Here is a 12,137-nt window from a genome sequence, read left to right on the forward strand (position 1 = left end):
ATTCCATTGATCTTGAAACTTTTAAAGAACCATACAAAAAAAATACAATTAAAATGAAAATGAAAGTCGGTCAGTTGACTCTTTGTGAGTCCATGGGCTATCCAGTCCATGTAATTCTCCAGGCCAGAATACTAAAGTGGGTAGTCTTTCCCTTCTCCAGGGCATCTTCCCAACCCAGGGATAGGACCCAGATCCCACATTCCAGGTGGATTCTTTACCAGCTGAGCCATGAGGGAAGCCCAAGAATACTGGAGTGGGTAGCCTATCCCTTCTCCAGCAGATCTTCCCAACCCAGGAATCAAACTGGGATCTCCTGCATTGCAGGCAGACTTTACCAACTGAGCTATGAGAGGAGCCAATTAAAATAGTCTTGAATTATAAATACTAGTATTTATACCTCTTGGCCTTTTGGCCAAATCAAGTGCAGTATGATCTTCCCAGGTGGCACAGTGGTAGGGAATCAGCCTCCCAATGTAGGTATGCAAGAGACCCAGGTTTGATCCTTGGGTTGGGAAGACCCTTGGTGTAGGAAATGGCAACCCCCTCTAGGATTCTTGCCTGAAAAATTCCATGGACAGAGGAGCCTGGTGGACTATAGTCCATGGGGTCACAAAGAATCAGACATGACTAAGAACACACACACATTATAAATACTAGTATCATTTAAAATTTAGCCTCGGAAAAGATTCTTGTGATCATGCGACTCGGTATAGAAGCTTGAGGAAGGAGAGAATCCAAAGGACTGAGTCAGATGGGAGAAGGGAGGATGATGCCAGTGAAGATTTTTATCCATTTTCTAGTTATGTCAAGTGCCAGCTCTGGGTGGGGATGCTGATTTGGGATACAGTAAATAAGCATCCATGAATAAAGAAAAGCCGTTACTTAATTCTCTCAAAATATATTTTCTAGGTGCCTATTATTTGCTAGAAATTTTGTGAGATGCTAGAGTAATGAAGAGAATGGTAGTTTCAGTTTTTGTGGAGTTTAGAGTCTATTGTAATTAAAATCAAATTAGTTATAGTGGCAAATTGAATCAATAATAATGATAAATAGTAATGAAATTTGGTAAATAATTTGATAGTTTCAGTTTCATTTGAAATAATTTGACTTCCAGTAATATATTTTAGTTTAAATTTATGTATAATATTTCTACATTACAAATTGATATATTTACCGGTATCTAGCTATAGGCTTGGAGAAGGCAATGGCAACCCACTCCCGTACTCTTGCCTGGAAAATCCCATGGACGGAGGGGCCTGGTGGGCTGCAGTCCATGGGGTCGCTAGGAGTCGGACACGACTGAGCGACTTCACTTTCACTTTTCACTTTCCTGCATTGGAGAAGGAAATGGCAACCCATTCCAGTATTCTTGCCTGGAGAATCCCAAGGAAGGGGGAGCCTAGTGGGCTGTCGTCCATGAGGTCTCACAGAGCTGGACACGACTGAAGCAACTTAGCAGCAGCAGAAGCAGCAGCTATAGGCTAAAAGGTACCATAATGTTATTTTTACAGTCCAGAGCAGTATCTGGTACATAACAGAAATTCAATCAATGATACTGGATGAATGAATAAATAAAAACAATTCTGGGTAAAAAATTAGGACACTTCTAATTTTAGGAGTCCATTGGTCTGCCAGTGGCTTCCAGTGTGACACAATAAATGACTTGCTGTTTCAGTTTCTGAATCCATAAAATGAGATGAAAATATCCACCTTACAAGGTGGGCAGTTCCTTGTATAGAAACAAGACAGCAGATAGGTAAGACTCGGGAATATTGCAATAGTCAATAAACCCAAAATGGAGCATATTTTTATTTGACTAAGATATTTCCACATTCTCCTTTAGAACAATCTTTCTGATTGTCACTTTTTTTTTCTTTTTTTACTTTACAATATTGTATTGGTTTTGCCATACATTGACATGAATCTGCCACAGGTGTACATGTGTTCCCCATCCTGAACCCCCCTCCCACCTGATTGTCACCATTTTTAGTGAAATAAAAATAATTTTATTTTAGAAAATTGAATTGTATTATCAAGAAACAAGTATATTTTCTGAAATCTTGGAACCTAGTATCTCTTAGAAATGTAGCCTAATAAAAGTAACATGGAGCCCTGCAAAAAATATCAAGGAAGTGGTACCCCTTCCTTGATTCTTTCCATTCCTGGAGAGGTGCTTCCCAAGGTAAATCCTCAGCCCTCCTTTTTCAACCTGGATTGCATAAGAGAAAGAAGTGTTATTTGAAGGCAATCTGACAACAGACTAAGAGGGAGGAGGTGCACACGCACACATTTGAGATGAAGATGAAAGAGGCATGTTTTATTCAAAGTTCAACATCCATTTATTTTGAGGATAGAGATGTCTGTGTTGTGACTCATGCCTGCTGAGAAAAAATGCCAAGTGTCTAGATAACTAATGTTAGTAAGGAAAGATTCACCAAGAGGGGGCAGAAGCTCATGAAATGCTAATCTTTGAATAGAAGAGTGGGAATCAATTTTATATTTTGATCTTTTTGGAACATTTCAAAGGACTTAATATTTTCGTACAAAAAGAGAAATTTATACATTCTGAGAATAATGATAAGCACTTCTCTCTACTACAATTCATCTTTGAGGCTTTTTTTTTTCTTTCTTACTGCTTAGGCTTTCCCATTTTTCTTTTGTCTTTATGCCGTTCCTCATCTTCCCTCTAAGCTTTCAGACTAAATATTATATTCATTTACCTTTTAGGCTTTCAGACTAAACATTCTATTCCTTTACCTTTAAAGGAATTTTGATTGTTAATGTGTTCCTTTTATGCTAAGTGTTGGAAAACCATAAAATTTAAGCTAGAATGACAATACTTCCTTCATAATCCCTCCTTTAACAAATAATATTTGGGAGCATTAAAATGTTATAAAGAGACAGTACATTTTCTCCAATCATCAGCTGTATGATGAGTAGTATATCCTGAAAGTGAACAGAGAGTTATGTTATAAAATGTAAAGAACAAATACTAGGGCTTAGATATGAACTGCACACTAACAAGAGACACAAGGCAGTTTAGCTGGATGACGATGGATCAAATTAATCCTTGCCAAATGACAAGGGCAAACACCAGGGATCTCTATTATGAAATGCCTTGGAGTAAAGGCTTAGCAAGAAGTCAGACTTGCATAAGCATAAAAGCCAAACTCTTTTAGAAACTAAATTGCTGGAGATGATTTATTTTGATACAAGAAGAGTTTATTGATTTGCTATTAGGACATATATATATATATATATATATATATATATATATATATATATATATATATAGTTTTATATCCAGATAACAATGATTTCAAAAGGAAAGGTGAATGGGACACAAAAGGAGCAATCACAGATTATAGGCATAGAATAATTTCGATAACTTTTGCATTTGAGTATAAATATTGAGTTAACAAAACCACAGCCTCATTCAACTTGCAATTCAAATGCAAAAAAAAACAACTTGACTTCATCAAGCAAGGTAAATTCACACTTGGAAATTTCTAAGGTATTTACAGGAAGTCAAGGAGAAGACGTAAAGTGAAGAAAAAATGTATCTGATTAAAACTAAAAAAGCTACTGTTAATACAAGGAATTGGAGAAGGCAATGGCACCCCACTCCAGTACTCTTGCCTGGAAAATCCCATGGATGGAGGAGCCTGGTGGGCTGCAGTCCATGGGGTCGCTAAGAGTCAGACACGACTGAGTGACTTCACTTTCACTTTTCACTTTCATGCATTGGAGAAGGAAATGGCAACCCACTCCAGTGTTCTTGCCTGGAGAATCCCAGGAACGAGGGAGCCTGGTGGGCTGCCGTCTATGGGGTCACATAGAGTCAGACACGACTGAAGTGACTTAGCAGCAATACAAGGAATATTATTGAGTGGAATCTTTCAACATCTTAAATATGTCTTGATGTTTAAGGCAATGCTGTTGAATGGTTGCAAGGGAAATGTTGGCTCTGTAATAATAAATCTCCATATAGCACAGAAATCAGTGGGTTTAATGTTTGCATTAGCTAGTCTTGATAGAGACTAGCCATATCTAAATTCATGTATTGTGTAATTTGCATGTTTTGAGTGTGGTAAATGTAGCTACAGAGAATCCATGCTTTAAAAAAAGTAACCATGCCACTTGCTCTTTTAAATTACTCTGCTGCATTTTTAAGAATTTTAAAAATGGTTACTTGGTGTGCATAGAGCAGCAACTGCTGTTCATTCTGTCTTTGCCTCTACTTTAGCAAAGGATATTTTGAAAAGGAATACATTAGGAATATATCAAAATATGTAATGCAATGGAAATAAGTTTCCCTTTTCTTTTTTGGAACCTTCATTCCAAGGATTTCATCTGCCTAGCAGAAGATAATGTGTCTCACAAAATCTTCATGGCCACCTATCACTGTGGCCACATTCTTAGCTCCATCTAAGCAATTGGCATGGGTCAGAAAATATGATATAAATGAAAAAAAAACCAGGTTATCCTTTATTGGAATAACACAAGGGTTTTGTCTGAAAATAGACACAGTTGAACTATATGTAAAAATGTGGTACAGCTGAGCTGATTAGGAAAAACCCCTCTTTTAGACTGCTTTTCCCTTTTTCAACTCTTTTGTCTCTGTCAGGATAATCAAAAAAGGCTATTTCAACTAGTAAAAATAGCAACATGAAACACCAAAGCAGAAAATTTGGATCTCAAATATGAACTGAGGGACTTCTTTCAGAAGTTTGAAAGATCAAAATTTTGAGTGGACTATCTTCCAAATTGCAGAATTTGAGATTGATCAATGACCATAAAGCTGAACACCAAAGGATTGTTGAGAATTTTGAAACATAAGCTGAATATACAGTCGTTTGAAATCACTAACATCCAAATTCATTTTTGAAGCAAGGCAAAAAGTGCTTTGGGCATTTTGCATTTCTTTTTCTGCTAGTCTTTTATATTAAATATTTAACTATTTAAAATATACCTAAACTATTTTTGACATATTCAAAGCACATGTGTACATTTAAACTATATGTAACATGTGCATGCTAAGTCACTTCAGTCATGTCTGACTTTTGCGACCCTATGGATAGTAGCCTGCCAGACTCCTCTGTCCATGGGATTCTTTAGGCAAGAATACTGGAGTGGGTTGCCATGTTCTCCTCCAGGGGATCTTCCCTACCCAGGGACTGAACCTGTGTCTCTAATTTTCCCTGCATTGGCAGGCAGTTTTTTAAAACTAGTGCCTCCTGAGAAGCCCATATGATAGTAAAAAATATAATAAACATTGATGAAGCCATTATGCAACCTAAGAACTTAAATGTTAATGTGAGTTTCGTCTATTTGTGTACACTTGATTATTCCATGCTTTCCATTGGACAAAACTACTTTGAAGCATTTTAGTAGTGCTAGTAGTATATATACTAGTATATACACTAGTATATAAAGCTATAGATGTCATTATTTTGATATATGCATATAAACCAGAGGCAATATATGATCCAATTGTTCTTGTGTTGAAATTTATAAAAATAGTTCTCTGTTTTATGTAGTCATATCTATTCAGCATTATAAGGTACATTCATAGTTTTGTAAATAGCTGTGTTCCATACATCTGCACTGCTTTGTAATATTTGATTCAGTAAAAATAAAACATCATTTATTTATCTATTCCTTGGTCAAAGGAATCTATTCCTTTGTGTCGCTTCCAGCATTTTATTATTATTAGTGTTGTAGTCATGAATACTTTGCATGTGTCTTCTTGTATACTTTTGTAATAATTTTTACAAAAAAATTTAGATTTTACTCTAATATCTGTTCATAAGAGTCGAATGATTGCTTCGTAGGGAGTGTAGATGTTTGTTTAACTTTACAAGATAATGTCAACATGTTTTCTGAAATAAATCCAAAATTGCAATCCACCAGATTGTCTGAGTTCCTGCTGATCTACATCCTTCCTGACTGTCATATTTCTTAAATTTTTGGCACTCTAATGGGTATAGGCAATAATTACAAATAATTAGATTAATTAATTAATAATCCCTATCTCACTGTGGTAAAGTTGCATTTCATTCATTGCATAATTGGACAAATATTTGACCTATGTGCTAGGTATCAATTGCCTGTGCTGTAGATCTGGCAATAAACAAAACAGAAGAAAAACATCCCTGCCCTCATGAAGGTTGTTTTAACTGAGCAGAGACTGAACATGAACATAATAAAAGAGTGAATTATGCAGTACAAACGGAGTGACAGAGGATGAGATGGTTGGATGGCATCATTGACTCAATGGACATGAGTTTGAGAAAACTCCAGGAGATACTGAAGGACAGGGAAGCCTGATGTGCTGCAGTCCACAGGGTTGCAAAGAGTCAGACACTTCTGAGCAACTGAACAAGAGGGTAACAATCACCATTGAGAAAAATAAAGTGAGATGGGCGATCTGGAGGTAGAAGGCCAGCTGCAATTTTAGTGAGGTAACTAGGATTGATGTTTTTGAAAGAGAATTTCAGCAAGGACTTGACATAGGTGAGGGTTCTAGTGGTGCAGAAGCAACAGCCAGAGCAGGAAGGATCCTGGGATGCTGTAAGCGTCACCCGGAGGCCAGGACATCAGGAGCAAGCTGAATGAAGGGAGAGTGAATGAAGGACCCAGATCGCCATGTATCTTCTCAGTGATTTTAGGGATTTTAGCAAGTATATGGGGAAATGTGAACCTACTGAAGATTTTGAGCACAGGACTTACACGTCCTGAGGTCATGGGTAGAAGTATGGAGATCAATAAGGAGAGGATTAGAAAAATGAGGAAAGAGGATGGGGTTTGGACTAGGTTGATGTAAATGGAGGTGGTGGAAATTGAGGAGAGTATACACTTAGAATATTGGATAATTTTATCCTTGAACATGGGCTATCTCTCTTTAGATCTTTTCCAGGCAAGAATTCTTGGAGTGGGTTGCCACTTTTCCCTTTCAAGGGATCTTCCCAACCCAGAGATTGAATCCATGTCTCTCGAGTCTCCTGCATTGCAGTCAGATTCTCTAACATTGTGCCACCTGGGACTTTTTGGTACATGTCTTATCAGGTTAAGAAGCTCCTTCTCTTTTTAGTTTTCTGTTTGCTCTTTATATGAAGATGGGTGGGTCTTTTATAAAATTTCCAAATCTCTTAGGTACCCTTGTGCTCTTTCCCCTTAATATAACAGATTTATTATTGAAGAGTTTAATAGGTTTTTAATGTTAAAGCTTATTTGTATTCCTAAGATAAGTTCAGCTTGGCCGTGGTATACATTTCTATGTTGGTTTGGATTCAGTTTGCATATCTAGTGTTTGAATTTTTGTTTCTATATTCATAAATGAGATAAAGGTATAATTTCCCTTGCTAAAACTATCCTTTTCTAGTTAATGATCCCAGTATTTTCTAGTTTTTGGCTGTCAAATCCACTACAGAATTTGTCCACACTAAACTAGTGAACAGTATTTGAAGACATTACTTCAGTGGATTTTGTACATATTAACACAATTTAAAAATTTTATCTCTGGATCACTGGTTATTTCAGGGTAACAAATACTTGATTAAGCTAATGAAATCAAGACTTGGTCAACATATACTACGTCCATTGTGCTTTTGTAATTCACAGAGGACTATTAACTTATGTGTATAGATTAACAATACACAAATGATTATTTTGCAGGGCTAAAGGTGTTGCAAACTGAGTGCTATAGGAATGCAGCATTTGAACATATAAGTCAGAATCATTATGTGAAGTGTCTACTATTTCATCTGATATTTTGTTTTGTTTGGTTTCTTCTCTTTTGCAAAATTCTGTGTATGTTTATCAGTTCCCAGATCTCCACCCTAGCCATGTGGGCTCTTGTCATGTATGCCTGCTGTATCTAATCAACACCTTCAGGTTCACAGAGTCTTATAAATAGTGACTTGACCCGAAGATCAGAGATCTTTTTAAGCAGTAAGGTTCTTTAAATTGTTATCATTTCTAGCTTTCATCAGACCATAAGAATTGTCAAATAAATATGGATGATTAGGCCTGAAAACTTTAACAACTTGGAAGAAAAATTAAACTACCAACTTCATAATATTAAGAAGTTGTTTAAACTGATTAATTCTTTTCTTCACAGTATTATGGTGTTAAACATTTGCTTTCTAAAATAGCACTGGGCTCAAAAACTCCAAAGGTATTGTGTTTCTTTGACAAATGGATGACTTTCCTGTGTAGAATTATCAGATAAAAATACAAGATATAATATTTGGGACATATACTCCTACATTTGTTGTTTATTCAAATGTTATTTTTCCAAGTTTTCAGTTTATCTAAATTTATCTGGGTGTTTGTATTGAACACCCACTCCAGTATTCTTGCCTGGAGAATTCCATGGACAGAGGAGCCTGGTGGGCCCACTCCAGTGTTCTTGCCTGGAGAGTCCCAGGGACAGAGGAGCCTGGTGGGCTTCCGTCTATGGGGTCGCACAGAGTCGGACACGACTGACACGACTTAGCAGTAGCAGCAGCAGCAGCAGCAGGAGCCTGGTGGGCTGCAGTCCACAGGGTTGCAAAGAGTTGGACATGACTGAGCGACTAACACACACACACTTGTTAAATCCGTTAAACTTCTTCCTAGGGGGATTAGAAACAAAGTTTGGGGTGTCCACTGTCACCGCTACTATTCAACATAGTTCTGGAAGTTTTGGCCACAGCAATCAGAGCAGAAAAAGAAATAAAAGGAATCCAAATTGGAAAAGAAGAAGTAAAACTCTCACTGTTTGCAGATGACATGATCCTCTACATGGAAAACCCTAAAGACTCCACCAGAAAATTACTAGAGCTAATCAATGAATATAGTAAAGTTGCAGGATATAAAATCAACACACAGAAATCCCTTGCATTCCTATACACTAATAATGAGAAAGTAGAAAAAGAAATTAAGGAAACAATTCCATTCACCATTGCAATGAAAAGAATAAAATACTTAGGAATGTATCTACCTAAAGAAACTAAAGACCTATATATAGAAAACTATAAAACACTGATGAAAGAAATCAAAGAGGACACTAATAGATGGAGAAATATACCATGTTCATGGATCAGAAGAATCAATATAGTGAAAATGAGTATACTACCCAAAGCAATTTACAAATTCAATGCAATCCCTATCAAGTTACCAGCCATATTTTTCACAGAACTAGAACAAATAATTTCAAGATTTGTATGGAAATACAAAAAACCTCGAATAGCCAAAGCAATCTTGAGAAAGAAGAATGGAACTGGAGGAATCAACTTGCCTGACTTCAGGCTCTACTACAAAGCCACAGTCATCAAGACAGTATGGTACTGGCACAAAGACAGACACATAGATCAATGGAACAAAATAGAAAGCCCAGAGATAAATCCACACACATATGGACACCTTATCTTTGACAAAGGAGGCAAGAATATATAATGGAGTAAAGACAATCTCTTTAACAAGTGGTGCTGGGAAAACTGGTCAACCACTTGTAAAAGAATGAAACTAGATCACTTTCTAACGCCGCACACAAAAATAAACTCAAAATGGATTAAAGACCTAAATGTAAGATCAGAAACTATAAAACTCCTAGAAGAGAACATAGGCAAAACACTCTCAGACACAAATCACAGCAGGATCCTCTATGATCCACCTCCCAGAATTCTGGAAATAAAAGCAAAAATAAACAAATGGGATCTAATTAAAATTAAAAGCTTCTGCACAACAAAGGAAAATATAAGCAAGGTGAAAAGACAGCCTTCTGAATGGGAGAAAATAATAGCAAATGAAGCAACTGACAAACAACTAATCTCTAAAATATACAAGCAACTTATGCAGCTCAATTCCAGAAAAATAAACGACCCAATCAAAAAATGGGCCAAAGAACTAAATAGGCATTTCTCCAAAGAAGACATATGGATGGCTAACAAACACATGAAAAGATGCTCAGCATCACTCATTATTAGAGAAATGCAAATCAAAACCACAATGAGGTACCACTTCACACCAGTCAGAATGTCTGCGATCCAAAAATCTGCAAGCAATAAATGCTGGAGAGGGTGTGGAGAAAAGGGAACCCTCCTACACTGTTGGTGGGAATGCAAACTAGTACAACCACTATGGAGAACAGTGTGGAGATTCCTTAAAAAATTGCAAATAGAACTACCTTATGACCCAGCAATCCCACTTCTGGGCATACACACCGAGGAAACCAGAATTGAAAGAGACACATGTACCCCAATGTTCATCGCAGCACTGTTTATAATAGCCAGGACATGGAAACAACCTAGATGTCCATCAGCAGATGAATGGACAAGAAAGCTGTGGTACATATACACAATGGAGTATTACTCAGCTGTTAAAAAGAATTCATTTGAATCAGTTCTGATGAGATGGATGAAACTGGAGCCGATTATACAGAGTGAAGTAAGCCAGAAAGAAAAACACCAATACAGTATACTAACACATATATATGGAATTTAGGAAGATGGCAATGACGACCCTGTATGCAAGACAGGGAAAGAGACACAGATGTGTATAACGGACCTTTGGACTCAGAGGGAGAGGGAGAGGGTGGGATGATTTGGAGAATGACATTCTAACATGTATACTATCATGTAAGAATTGAATCGCCAGTCTATGTCTGACGCAGGATACAGCATGCTTGGGGCTGGTGCATGGGGATGACCCAGAGAGATGTTATGGGGAGGGAGGTGGGAGGGGGGTTCATGTTTGGGAACGCATGTAAGAATTAAAGATATTAAAATTTAAAAAATAAAAAACTAAAAAAAAAAGTTTGCTTGTTTGTGTGCATTTTTTGTATATTTAAATAGAATTCGAGATAGTTTTTGGTATATGGTATATTAGCTACATTTGAATTAGGAATATTTGAGATCATAAAAACAAATAAGAGGAAGAGGAGTTGCTGGATCCTCTCCTAACAATGACTGGAAAGTGAAGACCACTTTCTAGTCTGGGTCCAAATTCATTTTGAGCAACTAGTTCAAGAGGATTGTGACCTTAACTGATATACTAGAGATGAATACATGCAAAAGAACAGGATAAACTCCAAAACGCATCTCTACCTTGGAAAATAGACTCAGGAGTCCAAAACCAGAAAATAGTTTGGTTAAAAGTAGATGAAATAACTGGTATTTTCAACTGATCCTCATAGACACCCAACAAGACTCAATGCCTTCAATTGCTCATTCTATGATCTGATAAGAATTCCTGGAATATTTCAAAGAGGAAGTATGATAAATACTCATTCTGCTGATAAATCCTCAGTTTCTGAGAAGTTCATCTTCCAAGCAGAATAAAAAAATAATTTCCATTTCCATGAACAAATCTGCAATTATGTTGAAAAGAACAGTTCCAAAGGACTTTAAAATGCCTTGGGAATTTGTATGAAACCAAACAGAAAAATCGTGTAATGACTGAAGTGGCTTTGTGGGCTGAATATGCAAATAATCATGTGCAGTTAATTATTTCAGGTAATATTATAATTCAAGCAGAGAGGAAGGACACTTTACTAAACGCAGTGAAAAAAGTAGACTTTTCTCTATATTTAGTAAAAGCCAGCCATCTCCCAATATGACTCCCTCACTTTGAGTTAAACTCTCATTTACAAAAATCAAAGCAAAAAATATAAAACAAAATCAATATGCAAAAATTATCAATATTAAATTTCCCATTATGTTAATTCCCTTATGTTAATTTCTAGAAGACTATTTAAGATATATCATTATACTGATTTTAATATTTTTTGTAATAATGTACCTTTAATTAGAAGACTGTTTTAAGAAAGTTGAATTCCAGTCCCATTTCAACAATTACTCATGTTAGTAGATGATGAAATTACTGTATTTTGAGGTGAAGAATATTCTTAAGCCTTATAGTATTAATGTTTATATTAACAGTAGAGCATTGTTTCCAATGAAAGCAGATGTGTCACTACCTAAACTTATTAATGTATTTTGGAAATTAATTTAAATTCAGTCTATTTCTTATCTCAAATATATATATATTTATTTAATTACTTTTTTGATATTTTTCCCATATTTTATGATGATTTTTCCCTGGCTTCAATGATCTAATATGTGAATACACTAAAATAATTTAGGGCAAATTAT

This window comes from Ovis canadensis, chromosome 1 (genome assembly GCF_042477335.2).
Source record: "Ovis canadensis isolate MfBH-ARS-UI-01 breed Bighorn chromosome 1, ARS-UI_OviCan_v2, whole genome shotgun sequence".
In the NCBI taxonomy this organism is placed as follows: Eukaryota; Metazoa; Chordata; class Mammalia; order Artiodactyla; family Bovidae; genus Ovis; species Ovis canadensis.